Source organism: Symphalangus syndactylus, chromosome 9 (assembly GCF_028878055.3).
Source record: "Symphalangus syndactylus isolate Jambi chromosome 9, NHGRI_mSymSyn1-v2.1_pri, whole genome shotgun sequence".
Taxonomy (NCBI): domain Eukaryota; kingdom Metazoa; phylum Chordata; class Mammalia; order Primates; family Hylobatidae; genus Symphalangus; species Symphalangus syndactylus.
The window spans coordinates 27,596,605-27,621,250 of NC_072431.2; the positions used below are offsets into that span (position 1 = coordinate 27,596,605).

The 24,646-nt window shown below is 36.0% G+C and overlaps 1 long non-coding RNA gene across 2 annotated transcripts in view; it reads right to left on the reverse strand.

Annotated features, from left to right (window-relative positions):
* LOC129489269 (uncharacterized) overlaps positions 1-24,646 on the reverse strand; it is a 90,633-nt gene that overhangs the window by 41,325 nt on the left and 24,662 nt on the right. For both annotated transcript variants that reach the window (XR_008659944.2, XR_008659945.2), the window contains exon 2: positions 17,085-17,223. This is a non-coding gene — a long non-coding RNA (uncharacterized lncRNA). The remainder of the gene's footprint in view (positions 1-17,084; positions 17,224-24,646) is intronic.

Below are 24,646 nucleotides of genomic sequence, written 5' to 3' on the forward strand. Positions count from 1 at the left end.
AAGGAAGAGATGAAAGTGTTAACTTTAGTACAACCACATTTTCTAAGTTTAAATTTAAAATAGTTACTTAATAGAAAGTAATTAAATGAGAACAATGATAGTGTTTCTATAAATTTTTAAATTATTGGTATGTATATCATAGTAGCCTCAACATCAACATTTAATTAATTTATTTAATTTGGTTTACCTTTAGAAGAAAGTCTGAATTCACATAGAAAATTAGTTTCTAAATGCAATAGTTTTGAATGACATGCTTTGCAATCTCATGACACACTTTAATTTAACTGATCCACAAGCATGAAAGAGGATTTAGAGAAAACTATTATTTCAAAGTTGAATTCCTACAAGTTATAATATAATAGTTGTTAAAGGAATAAGGTTTAAAGGCTGAACGACCTGCAACTAGAGCTCTGCCTCCCCCATTTAATTGCTATTTGACCTTGACTTCTTTAAACCGTTTACTTGAATGTAAATTAGTAATGCTAATTATATCTACCTCATAGGGTATTAAGTGAGATAATATTTACAAATACCACTTAACACATGAATTAGCTTAGAGTATGGCACATAATTATAGCTGTGTTCATTTTGAAAAAGCATGGATAAACAGACTGAAACTTAAATCTTCATAATGAAATATTCATTTCTGTTATATTTTAAAATTTGGAGAACTTATGCTGATTTTTATTGAATTACTTCCTCACAATTTTAAACCAAATTTCTTTTTCTGTTTGTGCCAAGTGATTTGCAAAGTAACAAGTTTCCTTATATCACATATCATATAAAAATAAGCAAATAGGGAGCTCTAAATTATTTTTTCTCTTGTCCAGTTGAATTGTAAAGATTTCACATGTCAGTCTATAAACTAATTGTCAAATAACTTGTATGCACATTCTTCTCTTAGCTTCATTTTCAGACAATGTACTAATTATATTTTTGTAGCTGCCTGCTAATCTAATTTAATTGTTACAATATAATAGAATGTCATTTAATAAGTGCATTTTCAGCATCAGATTCAAATTGTGTTTGCATACATTTTCGATAACATTAAGCTGTTTCATTTATTCTGAAAGAATTTGAAAGCCTATTTTTCTGCTCACTTTGTTTTGTTTCATGATGTAGTAACTTGGCAGAGATTGTAAAACTCTTTTCAAAATTTCACTGCATAAACATATCTAGGATTTGAGTAACTTTTGTTGCCATAAAAATGATCCCAACAAAAATGACTTGTCTTTATCTTTCTTGCTATATTTTGTCTTTAAATTTCTAGTGATTTTATAGAATTTCTGGCAAAATATTTTATTTTATGTTTTTATTAATGTGGATAACATCAACTGAATAACCTTATTAACATAATACAACATCTTATATCATCTTAAACCAGATCAATCTTATCACAAGATTCTTTCCATGTTTTTCATATTTTACCAATAATTTTAGTTTTAAGAGTAATTTTAAACATTTGAAAAATGGAATCTTTATAAATATTAAAGGTATGCAAGAATGTAAAGCCTACAATACCACTATCATAGAAAACACAGAAGCATCCAAAATTTAAAATAAGTGCCAAAACTATTTTAATACTATGTGCATTGGTCAATATTCTCCAGAGAAACAGAACTAATAGAATATATATACATAGACAGAGAAAGAGATCTATTATAAAGAATTGGCCCAATTATAGAGACTGACAGGTCCCAAAATCTGCAGGGTGAGTCACTAAATTAGAGATCTAGGACAGCCGATGGTGTAGTTCCAGTCCGAAGTCGGACAAATTTGATACCTAGGAAGAGCTGATGTTTCAGTTTAAGTCAGACCATCAACTGATTGAACCCAGGCCCACCCTCAAAAGGGAGGGCAATCTGCTTTATTCATTCGACCAATTTAAATGTTAATCCCATCCAAAAACACCCCCACAGACACACCAGAACAGTGTTTGGCCAAAATATGAGTATCCTGTGGCTTAGTCAAGTTGACACATAAAATTAACCTTCGTAACATGTTATACACAGAATTTGTTATAACATGACTTGCCAATCCTTAACAAAATCTTACTCTATAATTTCAGCCTGCACCTTTAGATATGCCTGAACTTGCCTAGCATTAAATTCATTGCAAAACTATACACAATGCGATGATAGCATTCTTCATTTCTCAGCTTACAATTTTTGTATGTGAGGGTTTGAATATTTTTGATAACAGTGTAGCATTAAATTAAAGTACAATGACTTAATAAGAAGTCGTACATATATATGTTGAGATGACAGGACAAGATTTTTTTGATATACGCAAAAAATGAGTTAACCTACAAAATATTTAACTGAAGATCTCTGATCTTTTAAATTCAACAAATGATATCCTTCATATTTTGTGTTGCTCTATTTTATACAGTTTTTTTTTTGTTTTTACTAAACTTTGACAGAATCTGAGTCCTCTTTGTACTAATTTCTAGCAGCCACTTTTTGCTCATATTTATGGGTCAAAGGTCATCACTTGAGCTAGTAGCCCTTTGAAAATCAACTCTCTAAAATTTTCTTTGAAATATCTACAAAATCATCTTAAAAGGAATAATTTTCCATAAAGTAACAAGAAACAAAGAATAGGCATATTCTAGATTCTGGGAGGAATTTATGAAATCTTCCATTGACAATTTGGTATTAAGAATCAGCACCTATTTGGGTTGCTCTTATTTTTACCTATTTCTCGTGCGCATTCCAGTAGTTGAGTTTCTAAGTGTGTTTGGTAAAACTATTGTGTCAATTCAACTGTCATATGGGAGCCCTCCCTTCCCATTAACTTTTTGGCTTTATACCCTATGCTGCCTCAGGATGTGTGCATTTTGTAATTTTAATGTCCTTCAAAAGTGCATCAACAGAAGCAGTTTTTTGGTTTCAGGTCCTTCCAGAAGAAGACTGTAAATAACATTCTTATCTGCGCACCACATTTTTGGCCTTTAACTTCTATCTGCAATCCGAGTGAAAATCAATAAGACCTCCAACCTAGAAGGTCTCATTGCATTTTACTTAGAAACAAATCAGTTTGATATCTAAACTCAGTACAAGGATTAATTCTTGGATACCTTGCATGAATAGGTGTGCAAAATTTTATATGTATGTACCTGCAAACACATTTTCCTGGGTAAAAAGCTTGTGCCTCTCATCTGAGTCTTGGCAATGTTCTTCATCCCAAATAGATTGAAGCCACTGACCCATTAGGCGGTCCCATGTTTTATCAGTTGCCTTCTGTATTAGGGTTCTATAGATTATATATATATAGATTTTATATATATATATATATATATATATATATATATATATATGCTTTCCTATTCATTCTGTTTTTCTGGAGAACCCTGACTTATATATCATAAACACAGATATATATACACACACACACACATATACATATACATATATATATATATATATACACACACATACATACAAATATACACACACATATATGTATAAACATACACAGAGCAGATATTTTATGCAATTGGCTCATGTGATTATAGGGGCTAGCAAGTCTGAAATTCACAGGGTAGGGCAGGCTGATAAGCTGGAAATTCCAGCAAGAGTTGATGTTGCAGTCTTGCATCCAAAGGCAATCTGGAGGCACAATTCCTTTTTCTTCGGGAAACTTTGGTCTTTTTTCTTATGGCCTTCAACTAATGGGATAAGGCCCACCCACATTATGGATGGTAAACTGCTTTACTTAGTCCACTTATTTAAATGATAATCACATTGAAGAAATGTCTTCATAGTAACATCTTAGATTGGTGTTTGACAAAAACATTGGATCCATAGCCTAGTCAAGTTAACAAAATTAAATATGACACTTTCTATATACAAGGGTACTCTTTGGGCCCTCTCTTTTGATACTAGAGAGGCCTGAATCACAGTAAGCATCCAATAAATATTAGCTTTGTATTTATAATTCAATCTGTTCATCAGCATGAGATCAGAGAGCTGCCACCTACCATAACTAAGTCAAAAGTAGAATGGATTGCAATTTCTAACTAAGTACTTGTCTGAATGTCTTTATCTCTGTCCAAGAAGGATATGATATATGCTGTAAAACTGCTTTCCCAGCATTCATGGTTAACATCAATAAGGAGAGTCAAGTTAAGAGATGAGACAGGAAAAACTAAAACGAGTAACAACAACAACAAAAATCCCAAGCCTATAGTGAAAAGAGCAGAAGAAAGAAAAAATAAAAATCTATAATTTAGAGGTAGATCATCACCTTTCAAGTTACTGACTGATTTGCTTGCCAAAATGGGAAAACATTGTAGAATCTTACAGACTCAGTTTTCCAAAAGTTTATACTACCTAATTTTAAACTGGCTAATCGCTGCTGTTTAACAATGTCTATTGTTCACTCTTTAGGAAAATAATTCTTAGAGTCAAAATGGAGGTTAGGCAGTATGGAGATTATAGTTGAAATCATTTTTCCTTAAGATGGAAATATGTTGCCTTCAGAGGACCTGTCCCTGAGCCTGGAGGAAAATACCTGCTGTCACAACTGTTATGGATAGCGGTACTTTATACTCAAGAGATGATGTGCTGATAGAAACTTCTCCCATGGAAGAATTGAACAATTGTTTATAGTTGGGAAGTGCCTCAAAGTTTATGATGCTCCAATCTCATCATTTAACAGATAATATTATGAAGACTCAAGCAGACCCAGTGCGTTGTCATAATCACTCAGCTATGAGAGCTATTTCAAACCTTATCCATGCTTTTCAAGCTTCCCCTGGTTGCTCTTCACCATTCTCTGACTCCTGAAAGATCATCTTTCAGTCTATTTCATCTTCCAAATTAAGACCACTGTCTTCTTTCTAACCTAAGTTTAGCTCTTTCTTAATTTCATTTTAAAAATCTTCTCTTCCCCTTCAGGAGAAAACTCACCATTTTCCTTGTCAAAACTAACCCCAATGTACGGTAATTGTCTTTCCTTCTCTTTCCATCTAGGACCTGGGTCTTCAAAATGAGACCAGAGGACACCAGCATCCAAAACACCTTTTGTTCATTTAAAGTTCTCTTTTCTGGTTTCCATTCTGATCTTACTGAATCAGAATTACTGGAATGAGGCCCAGAATCTGCATTTTTACCCAAATGCTCAAGATAATTAGGCTTTCCAAAGTTTAAGGAACAGTGCTCTTCAAAAATTCCATCAATAATTGCCTCTTTAACAGATCCAGAAACTTCTTAATTAGCTCCGTTATTTGGCTCACATTTCCTCAATATTGTTTATAAATTTTATTCAGATGTCATTTATAACCACCTAAATAGGTATTTAAATGGCCTTTTCCTAGTCCATATTCTTAGCCTCTCTTCAGCATGGTAAGATAGTCATATCATATAGCACTGAACTTCTGAAATTTCAGTTATGCACACTTGGCCAAAAAGAAAAAGAAAAAAATACAAAAGTAATCAGATAATTTATGTGCTATTCCAGTCATTAAACGTCTACTCCAAAATGAACATGAGACGGGAGACCTCAAACACCATCAGCTCTGTAGGCCTTTCATAGTGTGAGCTACTTACTCACTGAATATGAGCACAGTTTTGAACACGTTGTCCTTCACATTCAACATGGCCCCTATATAAAATTTAGCTATGCCCTACAGGACTCAAAGGAAAGGGAGAAGGGAAGGTAAGAAGGGAGGAAAGAAGAGAAAAAAAGAGGGAGAAAAGGAAGATATATTTCGGTTTGGGGAAGGAAACAGAAAACTTGTGTTGAATTTTTATTTTAAAAAACAACTGTGCATCAGCATGAAATCTGACCCCTTTCTGATAGATTTTGTGAAATGGTTTTGAATTTATACCATTTTTAACATATCATAAATTAAAATTTTAACTTATGAATAAAATGGAAATTCACTCAAATTATTAATTATACTCTTTATTAAACAACTTCCTTAGCCTCAACAATTATACTCTCGCTTAAACCTTATTGTTCCTTCTTACGTCTGCCTCACTGGTTCCTTATGATAAAAATAAAGGCATTTTCAGCTCCCTTCATCCTCCTGCCTTTACTTTCTCTGGCTTGTTCCACTAATCAATTCTTACTGTAGGACAGGACCATCATTTAGTTTCTGAATTAAGTCCAGCCTAGGGAAGAATTCTTCTGGGAGCAAAACTCCATCACTGAAGTAGATTTGAAATTGTCATACTTCCTAGTAATATAATCAAGCGGCCCAGTCACAAATGTTAAGATATTGTGTTTCTCCCCCAAATTTCCTTGTACTAGATTCATTAATTTGGGACTTACTTAGGGAAAAACTGCTGGTGCTTATGTCACTTAGAAGTCTGTTCTCTCCTATACAGACCCTATCCACAGGACTGAGTTTCTGCATTGACTTCTCACTCTCATTGAGTGAGAGAGGCTGACTTGTTAGCCTATGCTGCTAAACACCATCAGCTTCTTTAAGTTTTATCAAATAGTGAAGCTGAGGAACTGAAAAAGTGGGTAATGACAGGGACACAAATCTGGAAACAGGTCCAGTGGATCTGGGTGTACAGAATTATGGGAGATAAAACTAAAAGAAATGAAGGATGGAAAAACTTTAAAGAAACTCATTTCGCAAGTGTTTAGCCTTTCAGGCACTTTTACTTTCATAACTACTATCCAATATTAGACTGAACTTTAATAGTAACTTTTACAATTTATGGTATGCTCTTTTATTCAGAAAAGCACACACATTTCTGTGTTTGAAAATGTCAAAGAATCACTACAAAATTAGTTCTAATCAGATCCTTGCCATTAGTGAAGTGTGAATTCAGCAGCATTCAGAGGAAATGGCTTTAAGAACATAAAAGTTAATCTATCATGCTAAAAGATCATTGAAAACACTATTTTATAAGCCAAATTGATGGCAGCTATATTAACCAAAATACATTTGCAAAGGAAATTTTTAAGAACTATATCTTTATTTCCATTAGATGAAAGTATGTGCATGTCTCCACTCATATATAAGCAGTTAAAATTATAGGATATTTTATAGTTGGAAAGGACTTAATTATGAAGTCCAACACTGTTATTTTATAGATGAAGGTACTAAGGCCTAGCAAAAGCAGACTAAATAACACATCTAACACCTAGTTAGTGGTAATTCCAACTCCAAGCTCTTTTCCAGTGCTATTTCATTTCTACAACAATCTATTGAACACTTTCTCTGTGTACTGGATCAATGATAAATGGAAAGACCCAGTCTCAGCCTTGAGTTATCACACTTCCCTTAATATTTATGTGAACTAGCTTTCCTATTCTGTATATGTTTAAAAAACATAGCCTTCTTTCTCACCCGTTGACTTCTCCAGAGAGTCATGGTTTTCCTACTGGCCTTTTGCTCCACTTTCCTTGATATATTCTTACAATAATGTTTCATTTTTTGTGACCAAGTTACCCTAAAAGGGACAAATAATTTATCTCAGATTTCCCAAAGTACCCAGAAATATAAGATCTTCATATTTAACTGAATTTTCTAAAAAAATAATAACAATAAATGGTATAGTGAATGGACATTAAATCAGAGCTGTAGCCCTTAGGATTTTTGGTTGTATGTGGTAGAAAAATAAATCTCTAACTACACAAAATCATTCATTCAACAAACAGTTATTGGTTCAAGAATTGGAGAATTAACAGTGAAAAAAATACTCAGAAACTTCTGCTGTCACAGAGTTGCATTTTTCTTTGGGGAGATAGATAATAAACAAGTCATTAAATATAAATATGCAGTGATCACAGAAGGGCACAAGATGTAGTTTATGTTTTAGTTAGGGGAGTAAAGGAAAACTTCATGGAGAAGGTGCATTTAAAGAGAAACTTGAAGAAACTGTAGAAGTCATGTAGACATCTGAAAGATGGCAATTCCAGGCAGAGGAAACAGCACTGTCTCAGATCATGTTAGGAAAAGTGCTGAATGGATTCAGCCTAGAGTACTTTCAAACTAATGGCTATGTAGAGTATTATGAGATTACCTGATCATTTAGACTAATTTGCTATGACTGTTGGAGGAGGAAAAAAGGTTCATCTCATCTAAACCAAATGGTTGCCACGTAATCAGGGAAGAGGGGAAGGGATATTGTAATGATAGACACAATGTCCAATATAAAAGCATGGAAAGGTCGCGGGCAAGATAACTGAATAGGAATAGCTCCAGTCTGCAGCTCCCAGAGAGATCAAAGCAGAAGGTGGATGATTTCTGTATTTCCAACTGAGGTACCCAGCTCATCCCATTGGGACTGGTTAGAAAGTGGGTACAGCCCACAAAGGGTGAGGAGAAGCAGGATGGGAGTCATCTCACCAGGGAAGTGCAAGGAGTCAGGGAACTCCCTCCCCTAGCCAAGGGAAGCCATGAGGGACTGTGCCATGAGGAACTGTGCACTTTGGCACAGATACTACGCTTTTCCCACAGTCTTCACAAGCCACAAACCAGTAAATTCCCTTGGGTGCCTACACCACCAGGGCTGTGGGTTTCAAGCACAAAACTGGGTGGTCATTTGGGCAGACACTGAGCTAGCTGCAGGAGTTTTTTCATACCCCAGTGGCGCCTGGAATGCCAATGAGACAAAACCATTCACCTCCCTGGAAAGGGGGCTGAAGCCAGGTAGCCCAGTGGTCTAGTTTAGTGGATCCTACCCACATGTAGCCCAGCAAGCTAAGATCCACTGCCTTGAAATTCTCACTGCCAGCACAGCAGTCTGAAGTCAACCTGGGATGCTCGAACTTGGTGCAGGGAGGGGCATCCACCATTACTGAGGCTTGAGTAGACAGTTTTCCCCTCACACTGTAAACAAAGCCGCCAGGAATTTTGAACTGGGCAGAGGCCACCGCAGTTCAGCAAAGCCAGACTGCCTCTCTAGATTCCTCCTTTCTGGGCAGGGAATCTCTGAAAGAAAGGCAGCAGCCTCAGTCAGGGACTTATAGATAAAACTCCCATCTCCCTGGGACAGATCAACTGGGGGAAGGGGTGGCTGTGGACACAGTTTCAGCAGACTTAAATGTTCCAGCCTGCTGACTCTGAAGAGAGCAGCAAATCTCCCAGCACAGTGCTCGAGCTCTGCTAAGGGACAGAATGCCTCCTCAAGTTGGTCCCTGACCCCCATGCCTCCTGCCTGGGAGACACCTCCCAGCAGGGGTCGACAGACATCTCATATAGGAGAGCTTCGGCTGGCATTTGGCAGGTGCTCCTCTGGGACGAAGCTTCCAGAGGAAGGAACAGGCAGCAATCTTCACTGTTCTGCAGCCTCTGCTGGTGATATCCAGGCAAACAGGGTCTGGAGTGGACCTTCAGCAAACTCTAGCAGACCTGCAGCAGAGGGGCCTGACTGTTAGAAGGAAAACTAACAAACAGAAAGGAATAGCAACATCAACAAAAAAGAATGTCCACCCAGAAACCCCATCCGAAGGTCACCAACATCAAAGACCAAAAGTAGATAAATCCACGAAGATGAGGAAAGCCAGCAGAGAAAGGCTGAAAATTCCAAAAATCAGAACGCCTCCTCTCCAAAGGATCACAGCTCCTCACCACAAGGGAACAAAACTGGACAGAGAGTGAGTTTGACAAATTCACAGAAGTAGGCTTCAGGAGGTGCATAACAACAAACTCCTCCGAGCTAAAGGAGCATGTTCTAACCCAATGCAGGGAAGCTAAGAACCTTGATAAAAGGTTAGAGGAATTGCTAACTAGAATAATCAGTTTCTAGAAGAGCATAAGTGACCTGATAGAGCTGAAAAACAGCACGAGAACTTCGTGAAGCATACACAAGTATCAATAGCCAAATCAATCAAACGGAAAAATGGATATCAGAGATTGAAGAACAATTTAATGAAATAAAGCATGAAGACAAGATTAGAGAAAAAAGAATAAAAAGAGACAAAGCAGCCAAGAAATATGGGACTATGTGAAAAAAACTAAACCTATGTTTGATTGGTGTACCTGAAAGTGATGGGGAGAATAGAACCAAGTTGGAAAACATTCGCAGGATATTATCCAGGAGAAGTTCCCCAACCTAGCAAGAAAGTCCAACATCCAAAATCAGGAAATACCAAGAACACCACCAAGATACTCCTTGAGAAGAGCAACCCAAACACACATAATCATCAGATACACCAAGGTTGAAATGAAGGAAAAAATGTTAAGGGCAGCCAGAGAGAAAGGTCATGTTACCCACAAAGGGAAGACCATCAGACTAACAGTGGATATCTCTGCAGAAACTCTACAAGCTAAATGAGAGTGGGGGCCGATATTCAGCATTCTTAAAGAAGAGAATTTTCAACCCAGAATTTAATATCCACCCAAACTAAGCTTCATAAGCAAAAGAGAAATAAAATCCTTTACAGAGAAGCAAATGCTGAGAGATTTTGTCACCACCAGGCCTGCCTTACAAGAGCTCCTGAGGGAAGCACTGAATATGGAAAGGAAAAACCAGTACCAGCCACTACAAAAACATACCAAATTGTAAAGACCATCAACGCTATGATGAAACCTCATCCAATAGTGGGCAAAATAACCAGCTAGCATCATAATGATGGGATCAACTTCACACATAACAATATTAACCTGAAATGTAAATGGGCTAAATGCCCCAGTTAAAAGACACAGACTGGCAAATTGGATAGTCAAGACCCATTGGTGTGTTGTATTCAGGAGACCCATCTCACGTGCAAAGATACATATAGACACAAAATAAAGGGATGGAGGAAGATCTACCAAGCAAATAAAAAGTTAAAAAACAAACAAACAGGGATTGCAATCTTAGTCTCTGATAAAACAGACTTTAAACCAACAAAGATCAAAAAAGACAAAGAAGGGCATTACACAATGGTAAAGGGATCAATGCAACAAGAAGAGCTAACTGCCTCAAATATATATGCACCAAATACAGGAACACCCAGATTCATAAAGCAATCTCTTAGAGACCTACAAAGAGACTTAGACTCCCACACAATAATAGTGGGAGACTGTAACACCCCACTGTCAATATTGGACAGATCAACAAGACAAAAAGTTAACAAAGATATTCAGGACTTGAACTCAGCTCTGGACCAAGCAGACCTAATAGGTGTCTACAGAACTCTCCATCCCAAATCTACAGAATATACATGCTTCTCAGCACCACATCGGACTTATTCTAAAATTGACCACATAATTGGAAGTAAAACACTCCTCAGCCAATGCAAAAGAATGGAAATCATAACAGTCTCTCAGATCACAGTGCAATCAAATTAGAACTCAGGATTAAGAAACTCATTCAAAACTACACAACTACATGGAAACTGAACAACTTGCTCCTGAATGACTACTGGATAAATAACAAAATTAAGGCAGAAAGAAATAAGTTCTTTGAAACCAATGAGAACAAAGACACAGTGTACCAGAACCTCTGGACACAGGTAAAGCAGTGTTTAGAGGGAAATTTATAGCACTAAATGCCTACAGGAGAAAGCAGGAAAGATCTAAAATCGACACCCTAACATCACAATTAAAAGAACTAGAGCAGCAAGAAAAAACAAATTCAAAAGCTAGGAGAAGACAAGAAATAACCAAGATCAGGGCAGAACTGAAGGAGCCAGAGACAAAAAAAAACCCTTCAAAACATCAATGAATCCAGGAGCTGGTTTTTTGAAAAAAAAAAAAAATCAACAAAATAGATTGACCGCTTGCCAGACTAATAAGAAAGAAAAGAGAGAAGAATCAAATACACACAATAAAAAATGATGAAGGGGATATCACCACTGATCCCACAGAAATAAAAACTACCATCAGGGAATACTACAAACAACTCTACACAAATAAATTTAAAAATCTAGAAGAAACAGATAAATTCCTGGACACATACATCCTCCCAAGACTAAACCAAGAAGAAGTCGAATCTCTGAACAGATCGATAACAAGTTCTGAAATTGAGGCAGTAATTAATAGCCTACCAATAAAAAAAAGCCCAGGACCAGACAGATTCACAGCCAAATTCTACCAGAGGTACAAAGAGGAGTTGATACCATTCCTTCTGAAACTATTCCAAACAATAGAAAAAGAGGGACTCCTCCCTAACTCATTTTATGAGGCCAGCATCATCCTGATACCAAAACCTGGCAGAGACACAACAAGAAAAGAAAATTTCAGGCTAATATCCCTGATGAACATCAATGTGAAGATCCTCAATAAAATACTGGCAAACAGAATCCAGCAGCACATCAAAAAGCTTATCCACTGCGATCAAGTCAGCTTCATCCCTGGGATGCAAGGCTGGTTCAACATATGCAAATCAATAAATGTAATCCATCACATAAAGAGAACCAATGACAAAAACCACATGGTTATCTCAATAGATGCAGAAAAGGCCTTTGATAAAATTCAACACACCTTCATGCCAAAAACTCTCAATAAACTCGGTACTGATGGAACGTATCTTAAAATAATAAGAGCTATTTATGACAAACCCACAACTCAATATCATACTGGAAGGATTCCCTTTGAAAACCAGTACAAGACAAGGATGTCCTCTCTCACCACTCCTGTTCAACACAGTATTGGAAGTTCTGGCCAGGGCAAACAGGCAAGAGAAAGCAATAAAGGATATTCAGATAGGAAGAGAAGTCAAATTGTCTCTGTTTGCAGATGCCATGATTGTGTATTTAGAAAACCCCATCATCTCAGCCCAAAATCTCCTTAAGCTGATAAGCAACTTCAGCAAAGTCTCAAGATACAAAATCAATGTGCAAAAATCACAAGCATTCCTATACACCAATAATAGACAAACAGAGAGCCAAATCATGAGTGAACTCTCATTCACAATTGCTACAAGGAGAATAAAATACCTAGGAATACAACTTGAAAGACCTCTTCAAGAAGAACTATAAACCACTGCTCAAGAATACAAGAGAGAACACAAACAAATGGAAAAACAATCCATGCTCATGGATAGGAAGAATCAATATCACGAAACTGGCCATACTGCCCAAAGTAATTTATAGATTCAATGCTATCCTCATCAAGCTACCATTGACTGCTTTCACAGAATTAGAAAAAACTACTTTAACTTTCATATGGAACCAAAAAAGAGCCCATATAGCCAAGACAATCCTAAGCAAAAATAACAAAGCTGGAGGCATCATGCTACCCAACATCATGCTACCCAATTTCAAACTATACTACAAGTCTACAGTAACCAAAACAGCATGGTATTGGTACCAAAACAGATATATAGACTAATGGAACAGAACAGAAGCCTCAGAAATAATGCCACACATCTACAACAATCTGATCTTTGACAAATCTGACACAAACAAGCAATGGGGAAAAGATTCCATATTTAATAAATGGTGTTGGGAAAACTAGCTAGCCAAATGCAGAAAACTGAAACTGGACCACCTCCTTATACCTTACACAATAATTAACTCAAGATGGATTAAAGACTTAAACATAAGACTTACAACCATAAAACCTCCCCTAGAAGAAAACGTAGGCAATACCATTCAGGACATAGGCATGGACAAAGACTTCATGACTAAATCACCAAAAGCAATGGCAACAAAAGCCAAAATTGACAAATGGGCTCTAATTAAACTAAAGTGCTTCTGCACAGCAAAAGTAACTATCATCAGAGTGAACAGGCAACCTACAGAATGGGGGAAAATTTTTGTAATCTATCCATCTGACAAAGGGCTAATATCCAGAATCTACAAAGAACTTAAACAAATTTACAAGAAAAAAATATCAACCCCATCAAAAAGCCTGCAAAGGATATGAACAGGCCCTTCTCAAAAGAAGACATTTATGCAGCCAACAAACATATGAAAAAAAACTCATCATCACTGGTCATTGGAGAAATGCAAATCAAAACCATAATGAGATACCATCTCACGCCAGTTAGAATGGTGATTATTAAAAAGTCAGGAAACAACAGATGCTGGAGAGGATATGAAGAAATAGGAATGCTATTACACTGTTGGTGGGAGTGTAAATTAGTTTAACCATTGTGGAAGACTGTGTGGCGATTCCTCAAGGATCTAGATCCAGAAATACCCTTTGACCCAGCAATCCCATTACTGGGTAGATACCCAAAGGATTATTATAAATCATTCTACTATAAAGAGACATGCACATGTATGTTTATTGCAGCACTGTTCATAATAGCAAAGACTTCGAACCAACCCAACTGCCCATCAATGATAGACTGGATAAAGAAAATATGGTACACATACACCATGGAATACTATGCAGTCATACAAAATAATGAGTTCATGTCCTTTGCAGGGACATGGATGAAGCTGGAAGCCATCATTCTCAGCAAACTAACACAGGAACAGAAAACAAAGCACTGCATGCTCTCACTCATAAGTAGGAGTTGAACAACGAGAACACATGGACACAGGGAAGGGAACATCACACACTGGGGCCTGTTGGGAGGTGGGGGGCTATGGGAGGGATAGCATTAAGAGAAATACCTAATGTAGGTGATGGGTTGATGGGTGGAGCAAACCACCATGGCACATGCTTACCTATTTAACAAACCTGCACGTTCTGCACATGTATCCCAGAACTTAAAGTATAATTAAAAAAATAAATGCATGGAAAAATGGAAACGCAAATGACTTAAAATTAAATACTGGATGCAACTTTTTTTTTGATACAGGGTCTCACTCTATCACCCAGCCTGGGGTGCAGTGACACGATTTCAACGACCTTTTTAGCATGATGGATCAACTTTTATGTTTCTCACTGCAGCCTCTATCACCTGGGCTCAATTGATCCTCCCACCTCAGTCTCCAGAGTAGCTGGGACTACAGGTTTGTGCCATCACACCTGGCTAATATTTTTGTATTTTTTGTAGAGATGTGGTTTTGCCATGTTGCCCAGGCCGGTCTCAAACTCCTGGACTCAAGCAAGCCTCCTGCCTTGGCCTCCCAAAATATTGGGATTACAGGTATGAGCCATTGCACCCAACCTAGATGCAACTATTATCACAAGCTTTTGGCAATTCCTATCCTGGGAAATCCTCAATGGCTGGTTTTACTATGAAGATTCCCCAGCCGAAAAGGATTTCCACATTGCATGACTTTCTGTTCCTTAAAATCTTTTTCAAATTCGTTTTTCATTCTACTTTGCAGGCTCCTTAAACCACTCTACCCCATGTTGTCACCGGAAAATAAAAATCCACATCACTTGTCACTTGATCGTACAGAGGAATGAAATTCAAGTCAGTTGTGTATATATACGAATTCATTAAGGTGGCCCATTAAATGAATAACTGTTCACTCCAGGTTTGAACCTTTTAACAGAATGGAAGAACTTACAGAGTTTTTGAAAATTTTGCTGTTTTTCCTTAAATATGTATCAATTTTCATTCTTCCTCTATGAACCTCTGTAAGTGACAAGGAACTATAATGAGTTTTTCTTTTTCTTTATTTTCTTTTGTATTTTATTTTATTTTCTTTTATTTATTTTATTTTATTTTATTTTATTTTTTTATTTTTGAGACAGGGTCTCACTCTGTCACCCAGGCTGGAGTGCAGTGGCACAACCATAGCTCACTGCAGCCTCAACCTCAAACTCTTGGGCTTAAGTAATTTTCCTACCTCAGCCTCCTAAGTAGCTGAGACTACAGGCATGTAACACTATGCCCAGCTAATTATTATTATTCTTTTTTTTGAGAGGTGAAGTCTCGCTATGTTGTGCAGGCTGGATTTGAACTCCTGAGCTCTTCCTCTGCCTTCTAAACTGCTGAGATTACAGGTGTGAGCCACAGTGCCTGGCTAGAACTACACAATTTTTTTAAAGCAGATATGAATTGTCTTAGAAAACAGGAGCAGCAAGAAAGCCAGAATTACACATAATTATATGAAATATTTTTGTTTTAAACAGATGTTTTCTCTGTCCTACAATAATTATTCAGTGATTTGAGAACTTTAAAGAAGTTATAGACAGAATGCTGTAATAGCTAAGTAGAATGGGCATCTAATTCTGCCAAACATGTCTACGGAACAGTATTACATTTATCTATAGATAATGCTATAGCCACTGAAAGCTTCCAAGACACAAAATTATATTTTAGAATAACTCCAAAAGTTATGGATAAGCAGTTAGGAGGATGATGAATAAAACTAGATGCCACGTTGCCAGTTTGAAAGCTACATCTATAGCCTACTATAGGAGAATAAGGAAACGGTCCAAAGCAGTGAAAGAACTGCTAGAAAGTGGTTCCCATTTAAACACATATAATTATCAAGTTGAATTATTATGGTTCTTTTTTAACATTTCCTATCAAACAAACCATAGCAATATGGGGTGACGTCTTTGGAAGCATAAAGGTTGAGTGAACAACTTGTTATTTTTGCCACATCCTTTTGCATTTTGTTATTTTGCCAATATCTTTTTTTTTCTTTTCCCATTAACACACTTGAATTTTGCTTTGAGGGAAGTGGTCTTCTCCCATTAGGTCCAGTCTAGTTAGGAGATCAATCAAGAGGATTTGCTTCCCTTCATGTTCTTCAATTTAGATCAATAAGATATGTTTTATCTGAAATTTGTGACAGAGCAAGGAGTAAACAAGAAAGAAAGAGAAGACTGAGAGGGTTTGGTCTGTTTTATCCCATCAGCAATACCTGATGAGTTCTTTGTTGTTGCTACCAGGATTCCAAAAGCTGCCCTGAGTTTTATTTTTTAAGGTTTTTCTGGTTTCTTTTTAAATAAGCTATCCTTGTATCTTCTTACATCCTCCAAGAAATTGTTTTTTTCCTACATTAGCTAGGGTGAGCTTCTGTTCCTTATAACAAAAGCAAGTTAAATAATACAAAACTATCATAAAAAAAAATGAGTCAAGACATAACAGGATGAAAAACCAGGCCTCTTAATCAATCTAGAGGCTTTTCTACCATGTCATGCTACTTCTAAATATTGAACAAGAGAAAATATTTTTCAAACATGAGAAACATAATGTCTAATGGAAATGTGTTTTTCAACACTGTAATAATATAAAGAAGGATATAGTAGCAGGTTTAGATCCCATAAGATACTGGTAAAGAACAAATTCGATATTATACATGCTAGGACTTTATGTTATATGACCTACCTCAGCCAGTTATGAAAATTATATGAAAATCTTGAACAAATCTAATGCAGTTGTGGGAGTCTAGTAGTGATGGATCACATAGCAAGTTCTTGGACCTTATCATCAAAACAGTCTGGGAATTTCTGAGCTCTCACTGTTGCTGCAAAAAAAAATCCATTTTGTGGTTTGTGCATGAATTGAAGAATCTTCAGTCAAGACTTTAAATTGGAGATTTTGCAAATAATAAAAATCCTAATTAGTAATGTAATGTAGAAATGTAAAATCATCTTCCAGGTTCACTGAGTGTGCAAGAATAAAATTTAATGGAACCGGCAAGCTTCTTTCTGCTTGGTTTGTTTGCCCCCAAGTTTAAGTGATGATCAGACTCTTCAGACTGCACCTTGATCTCTCTGGCTTCTGGAAGTGAAAGAATTCTTTAATTTATTTTTGCTAAGTAGGAAGCATTGCTTCGTCCACAGTAAAAATCAAGCAGAAACGTGTAATACGGAAGCTATTCAGAATGAAGAAGGATGAATTCCAAGAGAAACAAATCAACAGACTGAAAAATCCTGAAAGCTGACACATATCAATGGTAAAAACATTGGTAGATTGCCAGAAAGTATTTTGGCAGAAGATATTCAAATTTAGAAGAGCTAACTTCAGAATGAGGAAAGGCAGTTAGCTAGAGAAAAAAGCGAAAACAAAAGTGAATAAAAAATTTGGAGTTGATTTTAAGATGAGACACTGATAGTCCTTTTGTTTTAATGACAAAAAAAACAAAAAAAAGTTAAAATCTTTTTATTTGCTGAAGAATTACTGAAAATGAAAATCCATTGTAACTAAGCAACAACACTATGATTTCTCTGATTTAGTAGGCTGTCATATAATCAACAAGAGAAAATAAGAATATTGTAAATAAAGTGTAATTTTACTGACCCTGGCCAAACAGATCTGAAAAGTATAGGCTACATCCTCCCATTGAGCCATTCTCCAAAGCTCCACTGATGGAGGTAAGACATTAACAGTCTTAGCTGAAAACTGATTATCTTCACAATTCAGGATGGCAGGACAGCAGATCAATATGTCTAGATGTGTTCTTTAAGTATGCAATTAATTTATTTAAGATATTTTTCATCAGTTGAGTTACAGAATAAATAATTTGACAAGGAGGTTTTGAATTAATTGTGAAACACATGTAACAGAAGATAGCACTAAAATGCAATGGAGTAATCTAAGAGGCCAAAAAAGAGAAGACAAATGAAGCTTCCTTGACCAAATAAAAAAACATTTGAACTCCTATATATTGAGTTATTGTGCTCATAGATAACATTATTTTACTTTTTGCTTATCTGGATGACAATCTGTGCAGTAGAGGTGCAATGGTATCTTATAAATATGTCTTGTCAGTCTTCTAAATTTCCTTTGTGAAAAACATTACTTTTATGAGCTATGGAAAGTTACTTTAATAACTAAATGACATAGAAGATAATAGACAAATACCATATATTATAGATGCATTCAAAGTACAAGTAAAAGTTTGTATGATTAAATTAGAACATAAAATTAAATTCTACACCAGAGAAGATTAAAAAATGGTTAGCTTGAAAACCTGAATTGGCATGCATTTCTTTCTTTAGACATTCAGCCTTCTTGTGACTTATTTCTAAATTTATTGAAGCTTTGCTTCAACAGAAAATATTTTGAATTGCTGATCTTCTTCTTAGAGAATTCCTCTATTCCCCAGTAATCTCTAAGTTTGCTTTATCATAGACATGAATTTCAATGCAATATTTAATAACTGTCATCATCTGCATAGGCAGATGTCAACTATCAGGACAAAAATCGGATCACTAGAATTGACCACCCCTTCAACTTATATCTTCTTTTATGATATTAAATTTCTGTAAGATATTGATGACCTATGCATCAAATTTATCTGTTACATAAGAAAATCAGTTTATTAGGCAAGCAGGCTGAGAATGGGTTAGTTCCTCTGTAAGTTTTACTCTTGTCATAGTGTAGACAGTGACCTATACTTAGAATACTATTATTTTAACATTTGGACCATTTTTGACATAGATGGAAAAGATGTGAAAAAAAGGAGCACAAGTTCCTAGACATAATCGAGCTTTTCCTGTTATAAATAAATTATTAATATGACTACATCACTTTAACAACTCACAGCTGTATAAAGAAATATAAGCAACAGTAAGAATTAAAGAAACAAACACCTCAACACTACATTCATCTGTGAGCAATTAGGGTTTGGCTCAATCATGGCTTTATTGGTGAGGAGACTTCTGTTTAGGAATTTCTTCTGGTCCATAATCATTCAAAACTTTGGATTTACATGGGAAAGCCTTTAAATATAAGGCTGTACCAGAGAAAAGGTATTCATGTATATATCCTATATATGGGTATATATAGATATGGGAGATATATATATATATATATATATATATATACGCCCTATGGATTCATGGGCATTGATTTTTTTGATTACATATATATTGATTTTTTTGATTTTATATATATACACACACATACATATAATAAAAAGAAATATGTATGTGTAGTTGGCCTTCTGTAGCCATAGGTTCCACATCTGCAATTCAATCAACCATGGATGCAAAATCTCTGGCTACAGAGGGTTGACTAAGGCACGTGAGATTCCACGAATTTTGGAATGTTTGAGGGTCTTAGAACCAATCCCCCACGGATTGCGAGGGACAAGGGATGACTGCATCAGCATCGTTGACTCGAAACAACTTGTATTTATTTGTCAAATAAATACAGAGTGTATCAGATGTTTCTTTTGCATTTACTATTGTGTGATCCATTCCTTTCCAAAGTTATTAGATATCAGCACCTTCCCCCCTCTTCCTTCATTAATATTTTCTTCCCATACACTAGTAATACAGTTAGAGTCTCTTGTCACAATCTGCATTCCATCCTGGGATCCTCTGACCTCCTAGATGATTTTTTAAAATATTCACATACGTTAAGTTTCACTCTTGTACTATAAAGTTCTGAGTTCTATAAGTTTTTGGCAAACGTATAATGTCATGTACCCACCATTACAGTATCACACAAGATGATTTCATCCCCTAAAAAAAGTACCCTAATTTTTTTTTTACCTATTTGACCCTCCTTCCCTTTGACTGAACCCCAGGTAACCACCAAAGCTTTTACTGTCTTTATAGGATTGCCCTTTTTCAGAATGTCATATAATTGGAATCATAAAGTATGTACATTTTCAGCCTTCTTACAATTAGCAAACTGCATTTCAAGATGTTCCACATCTTTTCATGTCTTGAGAGCTCTTTTATTTTACTACTGAAGAATATTCCAATGTATTGATGTAACACAATTTGTTTATCCATCCACCTATTGAAGCGTATCTTGGTTGCTTCCAGTTTTTGGTAATTACGAATAGTTAGTTTAAACATTCATATGAATGTGTGTACATAAGTACATACATACTTGTGTGTATATAAGTATTCATATCATTTGAGTAAATACCCAGGAGTGCAATTACTGTATATAGTAAGACTATGTTTAACTTTGTTTAAAAAATTGAACATTTAAATTAAAATATATTACTTTGGGAGGCCGAGGCGGGCGGATCACGAAGTCAGGAGATTGAGACCATCCTGGCTAACACGGTGAAACCCCGTCTCTACTAAAAAATACAAAAAATTAGCCGGGCGAGGTGGCGGGCGCCTGTAGTCCCAGCTACGCGGGAGGCTGAGGCAGGAGAATGGCGTGAACCCTGGGGGGCGGAGCCTGCAGTGAGCCGAGATCGCGCCACTGCACTCCAGCCTGGGTGAAAGAGCGAGACTCTGTCTCAAAAAAAAAAAAAAAAAAAAATTAAAATATATTAAATATTGAAAATATTTTTTAATACTACCAAAATGTCTTACAAAGTTCCTAGACTGTTTTGATTTCTCTTTTTTAAAAAATAACTTCAACTTTTATTTTAGATTCAGGAGGTACATGTACTACCTAATAGGTAGTTTTTCAACCCTTGCCTCCCTCCATTCCTCCTCTTTCTGGTAGTCTCAGTGTCTATTGTTGCCAGCTTTATGTCCATGTGTACCCAGTGTTTAGCTTCCACTTGTAAATGAGAACATGTGGTATTTATTTTTCTTTTCCTGCATTAATTTGCTTAGGATAATGGTCTCCAGCCTATCCATGTTGTTGCAAAGGAAATGCTTTCATTCCTTTTTCTGGCTGCATAATATGCCATGGTGTATATGTCCCACATTTTCTTTATCCAATCCACCATTGAATGGGCATCTAGGTTAATTCCGTGTCTTTGCTGTTGTAAATAGTGCTTCAGTGAATATACAACTGCATGTGTTTTTGGTAGAATAATTTATGTTCCTCTGGGTGTATACCCTGTAATGGGATTGCTGGGCTGAATGGTAGCTCTGTTTTAAGTTCTTTGAGAAATCTTCAAACTGCTTTCCACAGTAACTGAACTAGCTTGCGTTCCCACCAACAGTGGGTATGTAGCGTTTCCTTTCCTCCATGGCCTAGCCAGCAACTGTTCTTGTTTTTGTTTGTTTTGCTTTGTTTTGTTTTTTACTTTAGAAAACGGCCATTGTGATGGGTGAGAGATGATATCTCATTGTGGTTTTGACTTGCTTTTCTCTGATGACTAGTGATGTTGAGCATTGTTTCATATGTTTGTTGGTCATTTGTATGTCTTGTTGAGAAATGTCTGTCCTGTCCTTTGCTCACTTTTTAATGGGTTTGTTTTTAGCATGTTGAATTGTGTCTGTCCTGTCCTTTGCTCACTTTTTAATGGGTTTGTTTTTAGCATGTTGAATCGATTAAAGTTCCTTATGGATTCTGGATATTAGACCTTTGTCATATGAGTAATTTGGAATATCTGCTCTCATTCTGTAGGCTGTCTGTCTACTCTGTTGATTGTTTTGCTGTGTAGAAGCCCTTTAGTTTAATTAGGTCCCACTAGTTAATTTTCATTTGTTGTTTCTGAGGACTTAGTCATGACTTCCTTGCCAAAGCTAATGTTTAGAATGGTATTTTTGCCAAGGCTAAATGTTTAGAATGGCATTTCATGGGTTTTCTTCTAGGATTCTTATAGTTTGAGGTCTTATATTTAAATCACAAATTCATCTTGAGTTAATTTTTGTATACAGTAAAAGACAGAGATCCAGTTTCACTCTTCTCCATGTGGCTACCCAGTTATGCTACCACCATCTACTGAATAGGGAGTCCTTTTCCCATGGTTTATCTTCATCAACTTTGTCAAACATCAGATAGTTGTAGGTATGCAGGTTTATTTCTGGATTTTCTATTCTGTTCCTAAATAGAAACAGGATATTTCTATTCTATCTGTGTGCCTGTTTTTGTATCAGTACCATGCTGTGTTGGTTACTGTAGCCTTATAGCATAGGTTGAAGTCAGGTTAACAACGAGAATTAATTGTTGCTCTTCATTGTCATCAGAATTGTATTGTCAGTTTGGGGGATTTTAATCAGTCTAATAGTTATAAAGTGGTGTTACATTGTTGTTTTAATTTGGAATTCCTTTATAAGAAATAATTACGCACATCTTTCATATGCTTATTTGTCATGTGTCTATATTCTCTGGTGAGGTGTCTAGATGGGTTATATGTTTTCTTACTGTTGAGCTTTAAGAGTTTTTTATGTTTTGGATACTAGTCCTTTAACTGACATGCAAGACAAAGGAAACCACATCATAAAGTTCACAAGGATAAAATTCACAAGGCAAAGAAGATCAGAAAATGGATCTGGCTAGGATATAGGGCTAGCAAACAGGGTTCCAAGAGAGAAAATGAAAATAGAGATTTTTTTTCATGTCAGTATATATGACACTTGTTTAAAATTAAAAATATAAAACTAATGGGGACAAAGGTTAAACTTTAAGTTTGAAAATCTTTCCCTTCAACCATGGATTGAATTATGAACATGAAATACACACCAAGGAACACTACAAAGCCGTAAAAAAAATGAAGTCATGTTCTTTGCAGCAACATAGGTGCAACTGAAGACCATTTTCCTAAGCAAACTAATGCAGGAACAGAGGACCAAATACCACATGTTCTCACTTATAAGTGAAAGCTAAGCATTGGGTATACATGGATATAAAGATGGTAACAATAGCCACTGGGGACTACTAGAGTGGGTGGGGAGGATGGCGAGCAAGGGTTGAAAAATTAACTGTTGGGTATCTGCTTATTACTTTAGTGACAGGACCATTTGTGTCCCAAACCCCAGCTTCACACAATATGCCCACGTAACAAACCTGAACATGTACCTTCTGAATCTAAAACAAAAGTTGAAGTTATTTTAAAAAAAGAAAGAAAATCTTTCTAATCACTAATTCTACCATTTTGCTATTTTTGTCTAAATTCAAATTTGTTTAGGGGCTGTCATATAGGCACCAAAATTTATGTGGCACATGTAAACTTAGAAACTGACATATGTAAACATCATCTAAATCCATAAACCTTATTTCAAAATAAATTTACATAATATGTAAACAAACAAGTTTTCAAAGTTTAATCAACTTATTATTAAATATTAATATAAAACTGACATTCCCTCTAATTTATGTAACTGCTGATCAAGAAAACCTCTAATTTACTTGTGGTTTCAAACCTCATTTGTCTTCTTCAAGTAACTGGAAAATATGCTATAGGCAAAAATTATTAAAGTCAACTTATGGAGTCTAATTTATTTCAACTTGAGAAAGGGCATTTTAAACCAATTAAGCCTAAAATTATGTAGGTTCTTTTTAAAATGTAGCTAACCTTTTTTAAGCTTTCAAATACACTTAAATACTCTGATCATATTATGTGGCCAAAACATGCTAACTTTTAAAATATTTAAATATGTCTAATTATTTTTTGATATAAGTATGCCCAGTTTTATGTCTTAGATATGACTGCCACTTGAGATAAGGTAACCACATAATTTACCATCCAAAGAAGTGCAGTTTTGTGAATAAAAGAAGACAATAGTGGCCAGGCACGGTGGCTCACGCCTGTAATCTCAGCACTTTGGGAGGCCGAGGTGGGTGGATCACAAGGTCAGGAGATCGAGACCATCCTGGCTAACACAGTGAAACCCCGTCTCTACTAAAAATCTAAAAATTAGCCGGCTGTGTTGGCAGGCGCCTGTAGTCACAGCTACTTGGGAGGCAGAGGCAGGAGAATGGCGTGAACCTGGGAGGCAGAGCTTGCAGTGAGCCGAGATGGTGCCCCTGTACTCCAGCCTGGGTGACAGAACGAGACTCTGTTTCAAAAAAAAAAAAAAAGAAAACAATAGAAATAATAATAATAATAGTAATCACGAGATAATGGACATAAAGCAGTCTATCCCGGGCAAATCTGCACAAAGGGTTAAACCTAACCTTAATTCAAAAAAATAAAAGACAAACATTACCAAAAGTACACAAAAGGTTATGAAATACCCAGCTAATATAATAATATTTCTATTATGTATAGTAGATTCTTAATAATTCATTTACCAATGTAAAGATCTTCACATAGTTGAAAGAGACAACTTTATCTTACCCTGTTAATAAAG